This window comes from Cervus elaphus, chromosome 15 (assembly GCF_910594005.1).
Source record: "Cervus elaphus chromosome 15, mCerEla1.1, whole genome shotgun sequence".
Taxonomy (NCBI): domain Eukaryota; kingdom Metazoa; phylum Chordata; class Mammalia; order Artiodactyla; family Cervidae; genus Cervus; species Cervus elaphus.
Window position 1 is genome coordinate 42,213,129 of NC_057829.1, and position 16,244 is coordinate 42,229,372.

The 16,244-nt window shown below is 39.8% G+C and overlaps 1 protein-coding gene across 7 annotated transcripts in view; it reads left to right on the top strand.

Annotated features, from left to right (window-relative positions):
• Positions 1–1,907: 1,907 nt before the first annotated feature.
• MAPK8 (mitogen-activated protein kinase 8) overlaps positions 1,908–16,244 on the top strand; it is a 91,801-nt gene continuing 77,464 nt past the window's right edge. For 2 of the 7 annotated variants that reach the window (XM_043926943.1, XM_043926946.1), the window contains exon 1: positions 1,910–2,079. The gene's annotated coding sequence lies outside the window, so the exon portion shown is untranslated. Of the gene's footprint in view, positions 2,080–16,244 lie in introns of all 7 variants that reach the window. The other 5 variants (XM_043926949.1, XM_043926945.1, XM_043926947.1 and 2 more) reach the window with 3 other exon arrangements.

The following is a 16,244-nucleotide window of genomic DNA, read 5'->3' on the forward strand; positions in this document are numbered from 1 at the left end:
TCTGTTCTCAGTTCAAGAGGCAGTTCCTCAAGGAAGACTTTCCTGGCTTTATTAATTTTATCAACTTGTTCCATAATAATATGTATCCATATCATTTTGTATTATAATGCAGTGATCATTTTGCATTTGTTTACTGTTATTATTTCTATATTATAATGATTAAGTCTGTAAGCTCCATCCTATTGCCAGTGTTAGCAAAGTACTTGGCACAGAATGGGCATATAATAAATATTATTTGAGAAATAAAGGAAGGAAGGAAATAAAGAAGCCTGAGAGAGAGGGAGGAATTAGAAAATGAACAAATGAACATTTGAACATTTGAACAAATGAACTTATGTTTCATTTCAGAATCACTGGAAACAGGCCAGCCCAACATGACATGGAAGATAGTCTACCTGAATTCACTCCTTTATTCAATAAATATGCATTATTCATTACTAAAGTAATATACTTTTTTTTTCTGATTATGAACACAATTTGGAAACCACAGGGAAATACTCAAAATATAAAAGAAAACCAATTCACAGTCCAATGATGAACTACTGTTAAAATCAATTCAGTTCAGTCATTCAGCTGTGTCTGACTCTGTGACCCCATGAACTGCAACATGCCAGGGTTCCCTGTCCATCACCAACTCCCAGAGCCTACTCAAACTCATGTCCATTGAGTTGGTGATGCCATCCAACCATCTCACCTTCTGTCATCCCCTTCCCCTCCTGCCTTCAATCTTTCCCAGCATCAGGGTCTTTGCCAATGAGTCAGTTCTTTGCATCAGGAGGCCAAAGTATTGGAGTTTCAGCTTCAACATCAGTCCTTCCAATGAATATTCAGGACTGATTTCCTTTAGGATGGACTGGTTGGATCTCCTTGCAGTCCAAAGGACTCTCAAGAGTCTTCTCCAACACCACAGTTCAAAAGCATCAATTCTTTGGTGCTCTGCTTTCTTTATGGTCCAACTCACATATCCATACATGACTACTGGAAAAACCATAGCTTTGACTAGACAGACTTTTGTTGCCAAAGTAATTTCTGCTTTTCAATATGCTGTCTAGGTTGTTAAAATAATATGCCACGTTTCTTTTAGGTTTTTTCCTATGTATGTGTAGTATATAAGTAGGATCATTCTATGTATAATAGATTTGCTTCTTTCTCTTAATGAAGTATGATGAACATTTTACTGTGTCGTTAAGAATCCCTCGAACACATGGTATTTAAACTGCTAAAATGTATTCTATTGCAAGCATGTATGTAATTTAGACATCTTTCCACTCGCCGGATATTTAAGGGCTTGCCAATTTGTCACTTCTATAACTAACATATACATGCGTTGTGGGGCCCAGAGACAAACAGGATAATGCAATGACTTCTGTAGGAAGTGGATTTAGGAAAAACCGGAGGCAGGTCTTTCCAAGTGGCTGAAGAGAATATTTGCTTGAGGGTTGCTGAGCCCGAAGCAGGTGTCCTCAGAGTGGAACGTACTGCCAGTCATGGTAAAGAGCTTTTTGTCTCTCAGGTGTGAGCCCTAACCATAGTGCCAGATTCCTGGGCGGGTCTGGCTTAAGCGCACCCGACCTTCTAACTCTGGGGCAAGGAGCCCCAGAGGCCTTGGCTAGGACTAGCGGACCGCCCCCATACAGCCGCGGGGCACTCAGGCCACACGCCGCCACGCGCCAGGAACAAATCCCCGCCCCGTTCAGCACTCCGCCACACCCCTCACTGGAGACTCTCGCAAGCTCTTCTCGTAGCTCCGCCTCCAGGCGACCTCCGCAAGTCCTCCCAGCCCCCTGCAGTAGCCCCGCCCCCGGGCTGCGGACTCCGCCCCCGCAATCCGGGCCCCCTGGCTGCCCCGCCCCATGGGCCTGTCGCGAAGCGCTGAGGCGGGGCCCTGCGCGATGACGTGAGCGGGCGTGCGCGGTGACGGCCCGCCGCGTCCCTGTTACTCAGCGGAGCGGCGGAGGCCGGACGACGCGGCCCGGATCGCGGAGCCGCGAGCAGCGCTGTGTAACGGCTGCGGAGACCGCCGAGACGGCGCCGGTTCCCGCCGCCGGGCTTTCCTGTCGCCATTCGCTGCGCTGCCGGGTGAGTGCGGCAAGTGCCTCAGGGCCAGGGCGGCCGGCGGCCCCGCCGTGTTTATGTTATTGTGCCGCCGCCACCGCCTTTGCTCAGCCGTGACCCCCTCCCGGGAATGGGGACGGGAGCGCGCGGCGGGCGGGGGGCGCGCGGCCGGCGGGGGCGGCGCGGGAACAATAGCGGCCGAGGAGGCGGGGGCCTGCCAGGGGGCGTGGGGCTGCGGGACCCAGGCGCCTCCCGGCCGCCCTCTCGGCCCCAGCTCCGCCCGTCGGTCCTCGCGCGCCCTCCTCGCGCGGGTCCCGCGCCCACGTCGGGAGAGGAAAATGGAGCGGGAGGTGGGTGGCAAGTTCTAAAACACTTCGGCAAAGATCTGGATGAAGGCGCCTAGTCGGCCCGCTGCTTCCCGGCTACCTCTCCCGGCGGCAGGGACCCGCAAAGAGCGCTCCGGTGGCCGGGTCGCGAAGCCTGCCCAGCGCCCACGGGGGCAGTGTTTTGTTTCTCGGTGGTTTCTTTGTGCTAATGTTCTGAGAGAACGCAGGCGGCGGTGCCGAAAGAGGCTGGAGTGGCCTTCAGCTCCGGGCTTCGAGGAGGAGCTGGGGCTCGAGGCTTGGGCAGGAGGTGTCCGTCAAGCTCAGCGCGAGCTTCAGTGGTCAGCGCGCATTTCTCGAGGGTCACTCGGTGGCGACCTTTTGACTTTTTCACCCCACCCTCCCTTCTCTTTGTCTTGCACTTGTGTCTCCTGTCGTTCGATGGGAGCCAAGTCTGCTTTAAAGTACTGTGATGAACACTTTTCATTTTAATTTCTGAAAGTTTCCCGTCATATGTTTACTGTGAACTAACTTAATAACATGTTGACTACACGGTATCAGACAATGTCCAATGGTTACTATTTTTGCTCCTGAAACTCACTGATCTTTCTAGTAGAATTCTGGTCTGTCAGTCCATTGTGTTTTAAGAAAAGCATCTAGCAAGTACCTCCTTGGTAAATAGAAAGTCTGTTTATTTCATTCATTCATTCAGGAACTGTTCAGCATTGTACCCAGATGAAGTTTGAGGGCAAAGAGAAATACCCTTTAATGGAAGAAAATACTTTGGCTGAACTGCAACAGATGTACTTATAAATTAGACGATTGTATAAGTAATGTGTGTTAAAGAAGGTATAGTTATGCTTTGGGTCATTTTACTATTTTTTAGTAGAATATCTGGAATTTTTAGTGTAACATTATACTTATTAAGAAGTAGGGTTGTATTTGGTGTAAATGTACAACAGCTTTTATGTATTTCCTTAGTCATTTGTAATATTTACTTCAGAATCCCTTGCTGTGGGTTAAGCCTAGGAGGTCAGATGCTGTGAGTGAACATGTTTAGTGTGTTCTTGATGTAACAAGCTATCAAAATGTGATTTCCTTGAGGACAGGCCTGTCTTGCATCTGTGTCTCTAACACCTAGCCTGGAATATAGTAAGTGTTCAATGAAAATCAGGTTGATGAAAAGCTCTTTAGAGCTGATAACATCTAAACTCAAGGCTTAACAAAAAACATTTTAATGTTCTCTGTATAGTTTGGAAGACTCAAGCAAACTGTCACTTCCAGGTGGCTAAGTGATCAATTCATATATATTATCTGTCACGAAAATAGGGGCTTTTGAATCACTTCAGTATTAATTTTTTCCCTATCACTTCTTACCCATTGACTATCTTAAAATTAAACCCTGTCTAAAATACTTTTTAAAATATGTGTGTGTCTCTGTGTGTGATAAGTACACACAGACAGACACACAGTGATATTTCAACAGGGTCTATAATGATTGTGAATATTACCTTTTGTGAATATTACTTGAAAAGTTTCTGAATACTCTTTTCAGCGAAAAAGTTAAAGGAAACAAATTGCATAAAAGTTTTTGTTAGAAATGTTTAATTCTAAATTCTTCATTGTACTAATACTATTGGTGAGGAATATGGGCCTAAAACTGAAAATAATATTAATTTATCCACCTTACATCTCTTTTCCACTTAGTATATTTTAGCATTTGCTTTGGATATAGAAGAATTTGAGGTGAACTTATTCTCTGATTTAGAGAACAAATAAATAAAATGATACTTTATTAACATAAAGGATGAAAATCATGAGATACTAAGCTTTATTGCTTAGTATATGTCAGACTAATATTTAATATATGTCAGATGTCAGTAAGGGTTACTGATACAGATCCTCACAGTCATGCTATACTTGTGTCAAATCAGAGTTTTTTTGCTTGGTTTTCTAAATTCCGTTGGCTTTAAAAAATAACTTTTTCAAGACACCCCATACTCAATAGCAGTTACTCCTTATTCCACTTTACATTATCTTTAAAGGAAGAGAGAGCACTGATTCTGATAATAAGTATATTCCATTAATGAATTTGAAAAGGGCGCCCCTTAATTGTCCTGGAAGAACAATTTGCTTGGAAGGAAATTAGTTTAAGAGTAAATTCTACCAAAATTAATGAAGTTAGAATCTTAGCTGTTTGCTCAGTGCCTATTTCCATAAGGAAATAACCTTGTGATGATATTCAATGCTTAGTGAAACAATTTGAAGTAATTTATTAAGTGACTAGTCACAAATTTTCCTAGTTGCAATTAAAAGCTTGTTGAATAGAAGCCTGATTCTTAATGTCTTGACTTTGTCAGTGAGTTGAGTTTTGACATATTTGAGTCATCCAGATAATTGAGATGCTCTGTTGCACGTGTATAAAGTAATGTCTGATATTAAGATGCCAGCTCTCTAGAGATCTCTGCTCGAGTCAGTAGTATGGATAGTAATCTTACTGATTCATGTAGTTCAAGGAAGTCATTATAGGCACATAGCTTTAGATAGAAGTCATTTGCCTATTTCTGTGAGCTATGATGCTTATTGTCTTAGTCATGGGTTCTTTACATCAATATTTAGTAGCTTTGTCTTCTTGCTCTAATGCAGATTAACTTGAACTTTGATTTCACAAATGAGTTCTGAGTCAACAAACTTTGCTACTGAAAAGGTGACAGGAGCTTATTAAAGTAAGCTGCCCTTACTTCTGTCAGTCAGGGCCATAGGTAGAAATAGACATTTCACTTCTCAGTTCTGTCATATGAATTTTGTTGTCAACAAGCCCTAGAGCTGTAGACAAGTGGTTTATCTTTTTGGTTAGAATTGTAAACTGAGGCTGTTGGAGCTTTTTTTTTAAAAAAAAAAAAAAGGTTATTCCCCAGATAGTTGGTTCTTTAGAAAACCTACTGGGACAAAAGAGTCCTTCTTGGGTGATACCAAAATCCTGTGTCAAGAACAACAATGAAACTTAGACTTTGTAATGTACGGAAGCAGAGAAAATTATTGAAGCAATATTTTCTGATCAAATATAAAACCTCACTGGCTGAAACTCCTGGAAGCCAGGAGTTCTTTCATCCACTTACTCAGTCATGTCTGACTCTTTGCAACCCCATGAAGTGTAGCCCGCCAGGCTTCTCTGCCCATGAAATTTTCCAGGCAAGAATACTGGAGTGGGTTGCCATTTCCTACTCCAGGGAATCTTCCCTACCCAGGGATCAAACTGGTGTCTCCTTTGGCAGGCAGATTCTTTACCACTGCACACCTGGAAAGCCTCAGGAATTCTTTGGATGGTATATTTTATTCGTTCTGTAGCACCAGGCTTACTAATGAGACTTTGTGCTTTCAGATACTTAGTGGAAAATGTGAAGAAGAAGAGTTTATTAGCCTCAAGAAGCTTATGATCAGGAATAGAACTTAAGGCATATCTAAACAGTGAATTTATGTTCTCTTAAAAGATTATGAGGCTTCTCCCAAATGAAAAAATCTGGTGAGGCCAAATTTTATTGAAATCTAGTCTTTAAAATTATATGTGAGTGTGTATACATATAAGGCCTTTTAGAGTATTTATTAATTGCCATTCTTTTTCAGGGTGGTGGGTTGTATAACAAATATAGCACAAATATTAATATATGTCTCCATTCCATATGCCTTTTATAGTGCATCAGATTTGGTTAAAATCTGCCAATATTTTAGACTGTTAAGGTGTTCAAACTTAGTTGTGGTTGCTAGCATGTACTTTAGAGTCATTCCTGAGTTCCAATTCATACTCCAGATCTGACTGACTATATGGCATAGGCTAGTTCAGTTTATGTAACATTTCTGGATATGTAGCATTATTATCTGTCAAAGGAGAATAGCACATAATCCATAGGTCTGTGAGATTTAAATAAGGTACTGCATGTACAGTACCTGGAAGACTAGATGTAGGTATTAAGGACATTTTAGCTATTGTTATCACTGATTATTTTTAACTTGGAGCAAATGCAAAATGCCAAGTAAATTTAAAACCAATTTGATGTACAGTATCCACTCAGATTCTCCAGAATACACCAGTTTTTTCCCCCTCCTCTGAGTCTCTGGGATTTTATTTAAAATTTTATCATGTCCTCTAATCTGGTTTTTTTTTTTTTTAGGTTTTGTTTTTTTATTGGAGGTTAATTGCTTTACAGTATTGTGTTGCTTTCTGCCATATGTCAACATGAATCAGCCATAGGTATACATATGTCCCCTTCTTGAACCTCCCTCCCACCCCTCTAGGTTGTCAGAGAGCACTGAGTTAGAGCTCCCTGCATCATACAGCAGATTCCCGCTGGCTATCTCTTTACATATGGTAATATGTATGAATGTTATTCTTTGAATTCGTCCCTCCCTCTCTTTCCCCTACTGTGTCCATAGTCTGTTCTCTATGTCCATTGCTGCCCTGCAAATAGGTTCATCAGTGCCAAGTCTACCCTAATCTTAATTGACTGAAATGATTTAACATTTGGATCAGTAATCCTCTCTGCCTTAAAATTTGGAAATGTTACCAAAGCAAATAGTAAAGGAAAATTTTGCCTCATTATCTAACACAAAATTTTGCCACATATACCTTTCCCGCTGCAGAGAATTGCCAAAGCTTTCCTAGGTTTATTTTGACAGATATCTGAAGGAATGGGAATCCAGGAGCTGTGAATAACTTTATCATGTACCCACATTTGAAGAAAATGGAATACTGTCACATCTTTTAAATTTAGTCTTATTGAGATCTTCGATTCTGTGTGAAAAGTGCAAATTTGTTAGAGACTGGGTAACCACAATAGTTCATTAACCATTTTCTAGAGGTTGTTAGGTAGCATCTGGAAATACTGTTTTTCTTTTCTCTGTTTTCTGTGTTTATTTTGGTAGACCAAATTTCTTGTTCCTTCTTGCGTACAGCGACTATGAGGTGATGTGTTTTGCACATGCAGTATTTATTGAGAAGGCACTCTATACCAAATCAGGAATTAAGTGACTGTGTGGGCCACATGAAGTAGAAGTTAGTCTCTGCTTTCAATGAGTGTAACTTTATGGGAGATAAGAACAAACATAAGTGCTTTTAGGTCCTAATACCAAGAATTAGGACCAAAACCAAGTATTGTTAGGCATTTCATTGGGAATTTCTTTAGGCATCAGGCTTCAGAGCTGGCTGGATGTTGGGGCCTTGGGGGGCTTCTGAACCAAGCATCTTTAGCCCTGCCTTTTAAAATATACTGACTAGATAAACCACAAAAAGCAAAATTTCTTCTCTCCTAATTTCTGGTTAAAGTTGAGAGTGTGGTACAGATTATTTAAAATCTAAATCAGAAGAAAAGGCATACCTTCTAGTCACCTCGAATCCACTTTGGAACATAACAGGACATCAAAATAAGTATATGAAAAGTTTGAAGATAGCAGAAAAGGTGCACATCAAATGTTACCTGGAATCCTCCAGCTACTGTATTGAAGCTCTGAATATTGAGAGTTAGATTTATGCTTGCAGCACTTTCTTAAGCCTTTTTCTGATATTGATAAGTGTGGCTTTACTACTTCTTGTTGCTGAGTGGCCTAAGCCACATCATATTGCTGAGAACATTAGAAAAGAAATTAACAGTCAGACACACCTGTTTTGCTTGGCATGAAGCGTGAAAAACCACAGGAGGTTGCTGTTTCCTAAAAGCTATTAATGGGAGTGGAAACCCACCATTCCCTGCCTTGCTTCTGAGAGGGTGATTCTCTCTAAAATGCCATTTGGGTCAACCAAAAGTGAGAGAAAGGAAAGCTACCACTGTATAGATTTCCCTGTGACTAGGAGTCACTTTTCAGTCAAAAAACCAAAGCGTCTGGCTTTGTTACTGTTGAGAATTTAAGAATTAGTGATTTTATTTTATTTACATTTTATTTATCTTTTGACAAAGCAGTATAATCATTTGATTCAGAATTCCAGAGATTTAGATACGTAAACAACAGAAAGTTTCCTTTCCACTCCTTGCAGCCCAGCCAGTCCATTCCCTCATGTGGAGACAGTGTTGAGTTTCCCATGAATCCTTTCAAAGGTTGTTAATGTGTGTGCAGATTATATATATATATATAATTCCTTTCCAAAACCTTTGGTCTGGATGTATTTCAGAATTAAGGTTTGGTTTTTTAGGGGTGGGGAGGAAGGAAGCACTTGTAAAAAAGATAATGTAGTGCTTCTGCTATATTATCTAGGATCACTCACAGGAAGTACTGTACCATTCCATAATTAAGCACATTAGTATTTCTGTATTGAAAGCATAAATAGATAGTAAGGATAAATAAAAATTATAAGTAGTCTTGTGGAATTTTTGGTCAAATAGGTTTGATACCAAATAGATTTGTGCTGAACTTAAGAAACTTGTATTTCTTGGACCTTTATGGATTTCACAATTGCCAGTGGGAGATTGTGTATCTTACGTATGTATGTCTTTTGCCTCCCCTATTTTTTTAAGTTGCAGACCATGCACATAGCCTTCACCTTTTGTTTTTAGCTTAGCTGTGTGGCTTAGAGATGATTTCATATTAGTCTTAGCAGTCCTTAAACAGCAAGCTTATTCTTTTTCTTTTTTTTTTTTTTAGCACCTTCATGGTATAGCACTTGTTTTAGCTTTGGCTGCTGTAACAAAATACCACAAACTAGGTGGTTTAAAAAACTAATATTTATTTCTCACAGTTCTAGAGGCTGGGAAGTTTAAGGTCAAGGTGCTAAGAGATTTGGTTCCTAGTGAGAGCTCTTCTGGCTTTCAGATGTCACCTTCTAGCTGCGTCTTCATATGGAGAAAGAGGGCTCTGCTCTCTCTTCCTCTTCTTGTGACACTAATGCCATAATGGGGACCCCATTTTCATGACCTCTTGTAAACCTGATTACCCTAGGGTATTATGTAGGGAGCGGCTCAGACTGCAACACAAGAATTTGGGGAAGATTAAAAAATCCAGTAACACTCTTATACAGGTATAACATATATTTAAGTAGTCCCTTTTTGAGGTACATTTAGGTTGTTTTCAATGCTTTGCTATCAGAAGCCATAGTGCAGTGGGTTACTTTATGCATATATAATTTCACACTTGTATAGCAATGTGTAGGATACACTTCCAGAAATGGAATTGCTAGGTCAGAGTGTGTATGTGCATTTATAACTTTGATAGATACTGCTGAAGTGCCATCTGTAGGGTCTGTGTCATCTCTGCACATTTTACCAGCACTGTGTCAGGATGCCTGCTTCTTTCCTCATTGCCAGTATGAGTGAGGTTAAACATCCTTCCTTTAAGGATTATTGTATGGAGGTGAGAGTTGGACCATAAAGAAGGCTGAGCTCCAAAGAATCAGTGCTTTCAAATTGTTGCGCTGGAGAAGACTCTTGAGAGTCTCTTGGACAAGAAGGAGATCAAACTGGTCAGTCCTAAAGGAAATCAACCCTGAATATTCATTGGAAGGACTGATGCTGAAGCTGAAGCTCCAGTACTTTGGCCACCTGGCATGAAGAACCAACTCATTAGAAAAGCCCCTGGTGCTGGGAAGGACTGAGCTTCAGGAGAAGGGGACAACAGAGGGTAAGGTGGTTGAGTGGCATCACCAAATCAGTGGACACGAATTTGAGCAAACTCTGGGAGATAGTGAAGCACAGGGAATCCTGGCATGCTGCAGTCTGTGGGGTTGCAAAGAGTCAGACACGACTTAGTGACTGAACAGCAATTGGTATTTTTATTGTGAACTATCCATAACCTTGCCGAAGTTTCTATTGCTTTGTTACTGGTTTTCTTAGATTTGTGGGATTTATTTTTATAAGGAAATAGCTGTATGAAATTTCTTGGAAATATTTTTCCAGTTTACTGTTTGTCTTTTAAATTTGTTTATGATGGTTTTGTCATGCTGACTTTTTTTCTCTAAGCTTACTGGTCTTTACTGACTTCTAAATGATATACCATGGTTAGCAAGTCTTTCCCTAATTCCAGATTATATGAAAAGTTGCAAACGCTGTTTCTCTAGTATGTCTATGAAATGGAACAGAGAAGTGAGTTGTTAGGTAAGAAAAATGTGGGGTTCAGTGAGTAAAGAGGAGCATATACAGGGAAGGAGATAGAGAACACAAGTAGAGAGACTGGCCTTTGTTAGACGTTTCCTCCATCAGATAGGGAATGTGGAAAAACTGTGTGTTCTTCTAAGGGAATTTGGAGGCTGTAAGATGAAGGCTTATCCTTTTAGTTTTTATCTTCTCTCTTGGTTTCTGTTTTCTCAGTGAGATTGGTATGGCCAGAGGCGGGTGGGAGTGTTTAAAGCAGTTTGGTAAGAAGTATTGATTGTTCATTTAAGAGTTAGAAGTCTTGAATTTAAAGTGGTATCAGTCAGCCTGGTTTTGTGATTACTGCTGGCTACCCCAGCATTATTTTTCTGGTTAGATACAAGCACAGATAAGGCAGATGGTTCAGTTCCTCTGGAGTGAGGTTTTGCCAGGTGTGTCAGTCAGAGTTCTCCTGAGAAACAAATCAGCAGGAATTACATTTGTATGTATGTGTATATAGAGAAATTTCGAGGCACTTAGTTACACAGTTATGGGGACTGACAAGTTATAAATCTGTAGGGCAGGCTGGCAAGAATCTCTTGGACAGAAGCTGATGTTGCAGTCTTGAAGCAGAATTTTGCCTTCCTTAGGAAATTTTCAGTTGTGTTCTTAAGGCCTTTCAACTGGTTGAATGAGGCCCACCAGCTTTAAAGAGGATAATCTTTACTCAATTGTGGATGTTAAACACATCTACAAACCTTCACAACAACACTTAGATTACTGTTTGATTAAATAACAGAAGTGTAGCCCAGCCAAGTTGACACATAAAACTAGGTCAGTATAAAAGAATGAAATTCTGCCATTTACAGCAATGTGGATAGACCTAGAGAATATTATGCTTAGTGAAATAAGTCAGACAGAAAAAGACAAATACTGTATGATATCACCTATATGTGGAACCTAAAACATAAAGGAATGTCTGCAGCAAAACAGAAACAGGCTTGTAGATATAGAAAACAAACTAGTGGTTACCAGTTGGAGGAGGAAAAGGAGGAAGGACGTGATGGAGTATGGAATTTAAGAGACTAGCTGCCATGTATTAGATAGATAAGCAACAAGAATATATTATGTATTACAGGAATTATACCCATTATCTTATAATAGCCTTTAATGAAATATAATATGTAAACATACTGAATCACCATGCTGTGCACATGAGAGCAACACAATTATAAAAATTTTAATTAAAAACTTTTTTTAATGAAGAGAGAAATGAGGGCATTTTAGAAGGAGTGTTTAGGGGAACGGTGATGAATCATGGAGCCTATTATGGACAAGAAAGGCGGTAAAGTCAGGATGAATAGTAAGAAAGTGGTAGTATCTACGTATTGGAAATTTTGGTTAGAATTGTTGCTGGTAGTGGTCACATGAAGTAAGAGAAGTATTGGAAATTTTGGTTAGAATTGTTGCTGGTAGTGGTCACATGAAGTAAGAGAACTGGAAGGGTTGAATGTGATGGTCAGAGTGAGATGCTTGAAATAGTGATTTGACAGATATAATAGTTTCTGGCAATGATAATGTCCAGGGTGGCCTTGGGATGGGTTGCTGAGGTGGAGCAGTTGGAAAAGAGGGGGCCAAAGAATTAAAGGGCCTAAAGTATTAAAGGGGTCAGTCAGTCTGCATGAATGATGAGAGGGGTAAGGGTACATACCGTGAATCAGTTGCTGACATCTTTAATCAATGAGGGAGAGTTGGAGGGAAGGTAGTTAATGATAAGGAATTGTAAAGGTAGTATGAATTTTCTGTTTGCTGGTCACAAGTTAGAAATTTCAGAAGGGCAAGTAAAGGATTTGGGGGGTGGGGGATGAGAAATTGGGTGAAATGGAGGATATACAAGCAGTGTGGCAGTGACAGTTCGGGGAATCAGAGGATCAGGAAGAGTGGGACTCAGGGATGTAGGGTGTGGTGAGATTAATCTTGCTAGTAGCTAAGAGAAGGTGGCCATCAGTTCAACTGTTAGAGGACATAGAATGGCAGTGTTTTTGGCAAGACATAGGATTGCTAGCCTTGACCTGTTTGGGGATTGTAGAAGGAATTTGAGGTATCATGACTAGTGTTGTATTTTTAAGTGAAATATAATAGAAAATGTCAGGGTGTATCACAAGTAATAAGGGGCTAAGAAAAGAATTTTTTAGCAACTTTATTGAGATTTCATTCACATATTATTACAGTTCACCTATTTGAAGTATACAGTACAAAGTCTTTCTCATAAATTCATGAAGTAATGCAATCATCACAACTAATTTTAGAACATTTTTGTTACTCCTGAAAGAAACTCTATGCTTATTAGCTAGCAGTCATTTCCTGTTCCTGCCTGTGCACATATACACAACCACACCTGCCCCAGCCCTAGCCCCAAGTAACTACTTACCTTCTACTTCTGTCTCTATAATAAGTTTGCCTATTCTGGACATTATGTAATGTGTAGTCTTTTGTAATGACTGCTTATTTCACTTAGCATAATGTTTTCAAGGTTCATTCATCTTGTAGTATGTGTCAGTATGTCATTATTTTCTGTGGTCTAATATTTGCTTGTACAAATATACCACATTTTCTTTACCCACTCTTCAGTTGAGGGGCATTTGGCTGTAATAAGTAATACTGTCATGAGCATTCATGCACAAGTTTCTGTTTTTTCTTTGTTGCTTGTGCTTTTGGTATTTATCTTAGAAATCACTGCCTGATTCAAGGTCATGAAGATCACTCCTGTGTCTTTTTCAAAGAGTTTTATAGTTTTAGCTCTTACATTTAACATTGTGATTCTTTTTGAGTTAATTTGTGTGTGATGTGAGGAAGGGATCTGATTTCATTCTTTTGCATATGGATATATAGTTATCCCAGTACTATTTGTTGAAAAACACTTGACCCTTGAATGACATGGGTTTGAACTGCGCTAGTCCACTTTTATGCAGATTTCTCTCAATGAATGCATAACTATAATGCTGCATACAAGATGCAGGGTTGAATGAATCCATGGATGTGGATTAGAAGGGCCGACTGTAAAGTTCTATGTAGATTTTCAACTGCATGGTGGGGTTCAAGGGTCAACTACACTGTGCTTTCTTGTTCAAATGTCTTACAGTTCTTGTTTTTAAAATCTTTTTTCTCAACTCACTTTTATTCCATTTATCTATATGTCTGTCCTTATGTCAGTCACCATGTCTTGCTTTTTTTCTATAGCTAAGAACTGTTTTATGAAATTGTGTTTCAATTAAGTTGAGTGTTCTTACAATAGATACACACAGAGGTATATATGTAACTGGTTGTGATGTAAGATGCTTGAAAACATCTGATTTGAGATATGGCGGCTCCCTCTCTCTGGCGGCAACTGAGCGGGGTGTGCCCCACCTTGGGGAATGTACCAGTAGGGCAGGTTAGAGGGCCTGACTGTGAGCACATGAATAGGTTTTAGATTGGAAGGCTGATTTGTTTTTTTTTTAAATTTTAGTAGATATCATGTTCTTTTTGGATGTATGTGGACCAAAGGTTTAGAACAACTGTGAATTTCTAAAGAATCAGTTAGATGAATTTAAGGATTAGGAATGTATGATTTGAAATTTTGATTGAGGTTAGCGGGCTTTTGTACAGGGCCAGCTCACAGTTAAAAAATTTTTGATATATTAAGCATTTCTGTATTGGATAACTTTTATTATCTTGATCCTCTGTGTTTTCCTATAGGCCATTGTCAGTTTTTTTTTTTTTTTATCATGTTGTCTTACTCTCTTCCTTTTTATTAAGATATTATATGTGAAAAATTGCGGCATAATTTAACAAGGATCATCTTAATCCATTTAGAGACAAAAATGTTTCAAAGCTGGGCAGTGCCATTACTGGTCTATTTTATCTTTTCTTTAATCCTAGGATATTACCCTAGGGAGTTCCAAGATAAAACCAAGTGTTTTATTAACCCCCTATTTCTCTAACCCCATACTTCGTTGGTTCCTTACCTCTAATATTTAACACTCGTTCTCCGCCAGCCTTGTAAATCTGAAAAATTGAGCTTGGCTTTCCAGCCACATTTATGGAATTGACAGATGCCCCCGAGAAAATGGCCCTCGCATGCCTGGCTCACCTCTGAAGATTTTCTGGGGTCCCAGATCTTTGCCTCCATACCTTTTTATTGCCTTTTTAGCAGTCTGATACCTTCAAAGAAGTATTTATAATTATTTTTCTAATTTTGCCTGTGAGATGTCCAGTTTTTCTCTTTGCTCTCAGTAAGAGAGTTAATCTAAATTACCCACTTCTCTATTACAGTTGTCATTGTTCAGTTGCTAAGTCATGTCTGACTCTTTGTGATCCCATGGACTGCAGCACACCAGATTTCTCTGACCTAAATTATCTCTTGGAGTTTGCTCGAATTCATGTCCATTGAGTCGGTGATGCTGTCTAACCATGTCATCCTCTGTTGCTCCCTTCTCCTTTTGCCATCAGTCTTTCCCAGCATCAGAGTCTTTTCCAGTGAATTGACTTTTCACGCCAGACAATGGTGATAGACTACTGAAAGGGTTGTTTTTTTTTTTTTTTTGAAAATTTGGGGTGAGGGTATGGCAGAAAAAGATAAAAGTCCCATTTACTAATGAAATCATAGCGTGACGAATTCAGGGACTGGCTAGTGATGCAGTTCAGTTCAGTCACTCAGTTGTGTCCGATTCTTCGTGACCCCCGTGGACTGCAGCATGCCAGGGTTCCCTGTCCTTCACCACCTCCCGGAGCTTACTCAAACTCATGTCCATGGAGTCGGTGATCCCATCCAGCCATCTCATCCTCTGTCATCCCCTTCTCCTCCTGCCTTCCATTTTTCCCATCATCAGGGTCTTTTTCCAGTGTGAGTCAGCTCTTCACATCAGGGTGGCCAGACTATTGGAGCTTCAGTGTTAGCATCAGTCCTTCCAATGAATATTCAGGGTTGATTTCCTTTAGGATTGACTGGTTTGATCTCCTTGGAATCCAAGGGACTCTCCAGAGTCTTCAGCACCACAATTCCAAAGCATCAGTTCTTTGGTGCTCAGCCTTATTTATGGAAAAACTCTCATGTGTTACTTGGCAGTTCACTATTATAAGGGAAAGCAATTTGTTAGCTTAATGAAGGCTTATGTCATGAAATTCCCTTATGTTTGAAATTCTATGAAATTCTATCTGTGTGATTTTAGTTTTGTCTCAGGGTGAGAGTTTGATTACCAGTATTCTTATATATATGGTATATATTCATCATCTATACATTATAGCAATTATTAGAGAAAGAAACCAGGATTAAGATTAGAAAAGGGAAGAAATACTTGTCAGAAAATGATGTTTTTGCAAGGTTTGGGAGAGATGAAGATAAGGTAACATTTTCATGTCTGTCAGGAATTACAAAGGTCAGTCACATACAAAAGCAACTGACATACTTTTGGCATGATATTGTCTTAGTTATAAGGCTGTAGAGTCCTAGGTAGTGTGGAGGAGGCAACGAGAAGTATCTGCATAGTTATGTTGAAGAAAATTTTAAAATTTGGTCTACAGAGAAACCCCAGGGTAGCCATCTAGGTCATTAAATGGAGGGATTGACCTTTGGACTGGACTTAATGATTGTGCCTTATAGCATTATATAAGCCACTAATATAGTAAGGGATTGCAGGGAGAACTTAATTCTGTGAAACTTGTTAATACAAGTTATATGAAATGTTGCTGGTTTTGATTTGGTGTGCCATCTTCATATGTATTTTATATATGTAAATTAACTTATGGTCCTCATGAATCCATTTATGTTGCTGAT